The sequence below is a fragment of the Myotis daubentonii genome, chromosome 8 (assembly GCF_963259705.1).
Source record: "Myotis daubentonii chromosome 8, mMyoDau2.1, whole genome shotgun sequence".
In the NCBI taxonomy this organism is placed as follows: domain Eukaryota; kingdom Metazoa; phylum Chordata; class Mammalia; order Chiroptera; family Vespertilionidae; genus Myotis; species Myotis daubentonii.
The window spans coordinates 42,470,423-42,476,422 of record NC_081847.1 but is presented as its reverse complement, the minus strand read 5'-3'; the positions used below and the strand labels follow the sequence as shown (position 1 = coordinate 42,476,422).

General features: G+C 51.4%; 1 protein-coding gene across 3 annotated transcripts in view; it reads left to right on the top strand.

Annotated features, from left to right (window-relative positions):
- The first annotated feature begins 745 nt into the window (after positions 1 to 745).
- ATP8B1 (ATPase phospholipid transporting 8B1) overlaps positions 746 to 6,000 on the top strand; it is a 113,875-nt gene continuing 108,620 nt past the window's right edge. Inside the window, exons 1-2 of one of the 3 annotated variants that reach the window (XM_059706193.1) lie at positions 1,544 to 1,773; positions 3,444 to 3,567. The gene's annotated coding sequence lies outside the window, so the exon portion shown is untranslated. Of the gene's footprint in view, positions 890 to 1,543; positions 1,774 to 3,443; positions 3,568 to 6,000 lie in introns of those variants that run through there. The other 2 variants (XM_059706194.1, XM_059706192.1) reach the window with 2 other exon arrangements.

The following is a 6,000-nucleotide window of genomic DNA, read 5'->3' as shown; positions in this document are numbered from 1 at the left end:
CCCCCTGAGTAGTATTCCCATCTTCAGTCTTATCCTCTTCCAGACTATCCCCACTACTTTCCCTAAACACAACCTTGATCATGTCACTGTCGTGGTCATGAACTTTCAATGGTGTGTAGGTGCTGCCTGCATTCAAGGGCTTCCAAACTCCAACTTTCTCATTAACCCTATGCAGTACCATTGCATTGCCAGCCAACTGGTCTACCCCACTGTCATTAAACAGGCCCTGTTTCCAGGCCTCTGTACCTTTGCTCTGTTGTGAGTTAGAAAATAAGCACTGGAGGGAACCATTTCAGATCATCTGGTCCAGTGTCATCTTACAAATGAGGAAACTGAGTCTTAGAGAAATTAAATGATGAGCACTACCCAGACAAAGATCAAGTGTGACTAATGAACAAGAAAATGAGGGCAGTAGGGTCTAACTGTATCAGTTGAATCTTTCATATACCTTAACATCACAGGTGGAATTCCCTCTCCATGCAACTCTGATCCCTGGAAGTGTTCATCTTTGAGACCCGCCTCAAGCATAGCCTTCTCAATGAAGTCTTCCTTAAGCCCCAGTTGTGAGTCTGAACCCTCAGGCCAACAACCTAAGCCTGTGACCTGCAGGTACTAGAGTCCTTACTACAGTTTAAGCAACCTCTGATTCATCTTCAACTTTCCTTCATTCTTATCCCAGAGACTTGTCCATTGCAGCTGAGCAGTAAAATTCTGCTGAAGGGGAGCTTCTGGCGTGTGGAGGAGCGTAGTGTGCTATGTCCTGCCAGGGAGGTGCGGTTCACATGCCGGGTCACCAGCTGTCAAACACGCCTGCGAGCCCAACACTTCCAACTACACCGCGCCATTCACATGCAGCACCTTGGCTCCTATTGACCCCAAACCTGTAAAGGTGAGGAAGTTTGGTCTCAGCAAGAGCCTACTTGCTGCAATTACAGAATATGTTTCTCGAAATCTTTTGGCACCGTCTCTTTCCCCACCCTCCGCGAGACGCGCATTCAGCGACCTGTCGCGGAACGTGACTTGGCATCGAGAGAGTGCAGCTCCCCTTACCAAGGGAGCTCAGGTCCCGGGCGAGCCGTGACCAAGACAGCTTTTCGGGCTGGCGCGGTCACCGACCCTGAGCGGCGGCCAGGGCAGCCGAGGGCAGCGGAAAAGGGACGCGGGGCTGGTGGGCGGGGTGGCGAGCGTGGCCCCCAGGGAGGCGGAAGCATCTGGGAGCCGAGAGCCGCCGCAGCTACCGGGTCGCGGAACTGGCGAGGCGCAGGCCACCGCCAGGGCGCCCGCCTGCCGCCGGGGCACACCGAGCGCGCGGGGCTCGACCCGGGCCGTGTCTGCCAGCCCTGGGTTTCGCTGTCTAGCTCCTCTCAGCCTCCAGGAGGGACATAGGGAGGGCCGACGGCTGGGCCCGCCCCCAGCCCCTGCCCTGCGCGGCGGCGGTGGCTGCCGGAGGGAGACGGGAGGCACCAACCCGGAGCGGAGAAACCAGTTTGGCCGGTCGCTGGGAGCGGAGAGAAAAGGGCGGCTGCGGAGGGAGGGCGCGCGGACGCGGGGCGGGGATAGGCGAGGAGCCATTGGTGAGCCGCGAGAGCCGGAGGAGCCGCCGCCAACTGGACGAGCTTCCCGGGGCCCCGGGCCAGCCCCGTGCGCCATGAAGCGCTAACTCGGCGGCCAGAGCTGGGGCCGGGCGGGCGGCAGCGGCGGCCAGGTGCGCAGCGATCGCGCGGAGAGGCGCGCACCCGGCGGATGCCCCAACCGGGGCCCAGCGAGCGCCAGGTAAGTAGGGGCGCGGCGTCGGGGGCCTCCGACCTCTCCCCACCCCGTCGCCCCCGTAGGTCTTCTGTCTGTCCCGGGGCCGGCGTTCTCTGGGGATCCGGGATGCGGTGGCAGCAGCTGTCCACGAGCCTCGGGCTCCGGAGTCCTCACGGGTGGGACTTGGGTGAGAGCACGGGAGCCTTTGCGGCCTCGGAGATGGGGAGGCACAGCTGGACGGCGGACAGCACTGTGGAGAGGTCCATGGGGTGTTCGCCTGTTGGGAAGAGAGGGAACTCGCGGGAAGTGTTTGGGTCCTTTGCTCACTGGTAACACGCATGCCCCGGATTAAGCTCGGAGGGTCAAGCTTGGTGGGGCTTGCGGGTCCCTGGGACGTGCCGCTGGCTTCCCTGCAGTGTCTGCCGCCCCTCTGGAAGTTCCCATGGCCGGGTTCTGCTGGAGGCCCACTTGGGAACCGATGTCAACGCGTCCAAACACTCCTTAGGGCCCTATGTACCTGGCCGCACCTGCGGAGAAGGATGGTGAGGGCACCTGCACCGCGCCTGCTGCTGGACCAGGCGCCCACCGGACACGTTCCGCGCGCCTTTACGCGGGCTGGGAGGTGGTGGGAAGAAGTCACATTTTCCCGGTGGTTGTAGGGTGGTATCCGCCGGCTCCCATGACCCCACTACAGCCCATCTACTTTTCCCAGTTTGGTGCCCAGCCGCGTCACCTCGTTTTAGGTGTGCGGAGGGACAACTTGTTGGGGTGGGAGGGTTGCAGAGAATGGCGAGTGTTTCCACTTCCCCGGTCCCCACTCCTCCCCAAGTGAAAGAAAAGCTTGAATGGTCGGGACAACTCATCCCAGGGGGTGTGCGCGCATGGTCCCCGCGGGGGTGGGGGGCCGGGGGAACCCTCGGAATGCAGATTCGTGACAGCTGTAGACTAGGGTATAGAACGGGGATGGGGGGGGGGGGGGGGTAGCGGGGTTGACCAGCGCAAGTAAGGGGAAGCTGGCCACATTTCCACCCAGTGAGCCCCCCTCGACCCGACCCGCCCCTCTCCCCTGCCCGCGCCGTCCCTGGCGGGCTACAAGCACTTGGGTAGCTCCGGACGCCGCCGAGTTCCCTTCCCCGAAACCGCCCGCCGCGCTGGCTGGAGAAGAGACTGTCTCCCATCTTCCTGGCTCCATTGCCTTCCAAGGTCTGTCTCACTCCTTGAGAATGAAAGCACACAGCACAGGCGAAGTGCTTGAATACCGCCCGCCACGCAGTAGGTTATGGGCCAAGGGTAGCTGTTTTTAGGAGCAAAAACTAAAAAATGACGTGTGATCAAGTCTGCAGTGGTAGTAAATACAAGCGCATATAAAAAGAGGAAACAACACAAAACGTGAAGTAGAAGTTCTCATTTTCACGGTCTCAAGAGTACTTTTGTGTTAGACCTGAAATGCCATTCATTAACTCTGGGCCCATTGTTGCAGGCCTTATTAAAACCCATTATAACTGTGTATACTGTGCAAAGGATGATGAATCGTTATTTGCTGGCAACTGTCTGGGGAGAAGCCAGCCTGCCTGCAATAACCCCTTTGAATTCTCCTAGTGGTTTTCACTGCGTAGGGGCGGCTTTCTTCATTTAGGTGTCCCGGTGGTTGGTGCTTTGGTGAGTTTTAGTGATTCGTTGTGTCTGTTATTAAGGGTCAAACAAGATTCATGTGGCTCAATACCAGTGAACACAAGTGCCATCTGTGTGAGAGCAGGGGTGGCTCCCTTCAACGTTCAAGCTTTCCATCTGGTTTTATTTTCAGGAAAATGCATACAGGTGTGTACTTATTACCTGTTAGTTACTGATAGAATTAGAAGGGGGGTTTTGTTGCTGTTTTGTTTTTAAGTATATTTTTATTGACTTCAAAGAGGAAGGGAGAGGGAGAGAGAAATAGAAACATCAATGATAAGAGAATCATTCACCGGTTGCTTCCTGCACACCCGGTACTGGAGATAGAAACTGTGACCACCTGGTTCATAGGTGGACACTCAACCACTGAGCAACACCGGCCGGCCGGGCTTGTTTTGTTTTTTAAACCGCGGCTTAAAAATAATGATTTGGTAAAGCAAAAGGCTTAACCAAAAGAAGCCTGCAAGTGTAAGTCAAGTTTAGGATTAGTTCCATGTTTTACCTGGATTTCAGGCTCTGGGATCTTAGCGCTAATGACACTGACCATTACTTTCCCTGTCTGTCTTCAATCCTTTCTTTCCTTTTTCCTTCCTTCTTTCTCAAGCAAAGAATAGTGGAAAACACGTGGATTTAAATTCCCACAGACTTTGATTCTTTTCCTTACTTTAAATTGTATTTAATTTTTACAATTTATTTTTAATATATTTATTTACTTTTAAAATTGTACAGCCTCAGGTGAATTCCTAAATTTTCTGAACCTCAGTTTACTCATTTGCTGAGGTAAAAAAGATAGCAACATGCTTGGGTAATTGAGAAAATTAAATGAGAGAACAGGTGAAAGTAGAGGTTCAACTGTTGTTTTCTTATTTTCTTAATAAACATGTTTTTTTAAGTAGTATGATGCCCAGGCATTTGGGGTATTTTTAATGGTTTATTGCCTTATTGATATGAATTCCATTTTGTTTTTCATGAACATCACTCACGGAATCCAGATGATCCTTATAATCTGCCCCAGAGATATTTTAATCTACTAGTTACCTTTGCTCTCTAGTTTCAATCACTATAAAAGAAGCCTATGCTCTTATGAATGCAGAGGAACTTGCTTTTTAGGCACCAGAACAAGTTTTATGGGGTTCACTCATAACCTGTATCTCTAAAGAGATATGCCGTTAAAGTTTCTTAAATACTTAATTTTAGAATTTGCTTCTAGATTTGCTTCTAGTTTAATCTCCTGGGAAGTTTTAATTTATGGTATCTTTAGGTATCTTGTTAGTTTTAAGGCCTGTTTGTTGGCAACATTCAATTAGATTAATTGTATTCATGCCTGTAGGTGTTATGTTACTTATTAAGATAACTAAAAATTAATTTGCTGCCAGAGGAGTTTTAACAACACAAAAAAGATAGCTTGTCCTTTTTTATTCTGTTAACTGTGTTATTCCTGAATTCCCACCCCTGTCCTAGCTAAAAATAATGCCCAGTCTAAGATCTTTGAGGTCCTGTGTCCTTGAAGACCTAGCATTATGGAGGAGTGTACACACACACACACACACACACGCACACACGCACGCACGCTCATGTCTTGTTTCTCATTTTTATTCTTAGAAGACAAAGAAAGTTTTCTCTTGTCATTTAGGAACACATAAGTACTGTTCCTAGTACTTCCACTTTTATTTTTACTTTTTAATTTATTATTATTATTAATCCTCACCTGAGGACATAACTTGAGGAGAGGAGAGGAGAGGAGAGATATCTCAACCAGTTGCCTTCCATGCATATCCCAACTGGGGATTGAACCCACAACCCAGGTATGTGCCCTGACCTGGAATGGAACCAGCAACCTTTTGGTGCACAGGGTGATGCTCAAGCAACTGAGCCACTCCATCCAGGCAATGCATTGTACTTTTAAATAAATTGTTGCCAAAACCATGCCCAGTGGGGGCTAGTATGTTTGATACTGGCCACAGCGTGTACTGAGCCCAGAGGCAGTGGTAAATACAGATGGTTCACACACTCTGGATTCCTTTGACCTCGCTTGGAATACAGGTCTCATCAAAACCTAGAGTAAGTCACTTAATCCCTCCCTCTGGCTTCAGTTTCCTTACCTGTAACATGGAACAGCAGCAGTTACTGCCTCTCACGGTTGTATGATGAGTTCCAAATGAAAGAATTAATCAAAAAGGTTTAGCACACAGCTCAATAAAGCGTAGGCATTACTGTTGGGTTGTTAATATCACTCGGTAAATATTTATTGCTCATTATCAATTCCCTTTCTCCTATACCATGAGGAACCAGGAGTCACTCTGTTAGTCTTTATTTAGCAAACGTAGGCGCCTTTCACACCAGCCATTGCTCTCACCCTAGCGTCGGGGTGAGGTTCTGGAGCACGGGTGTCCCAGGGAGACACAAAGGACCAGGGTGTCCCAGGGAGACACAAAGGACCAGGGTGTCCCAGGAGACACAAAGGACCAGGGTGCCCAGTGACCTAGGGACGTGCCCCCTCAGTCACAGGCACGTGGTCCCAGGTTGCTCTCACCTGGGTGCTCCTCCACAGTGGAGGCCCTGGGGACTCCTGAGTACTGC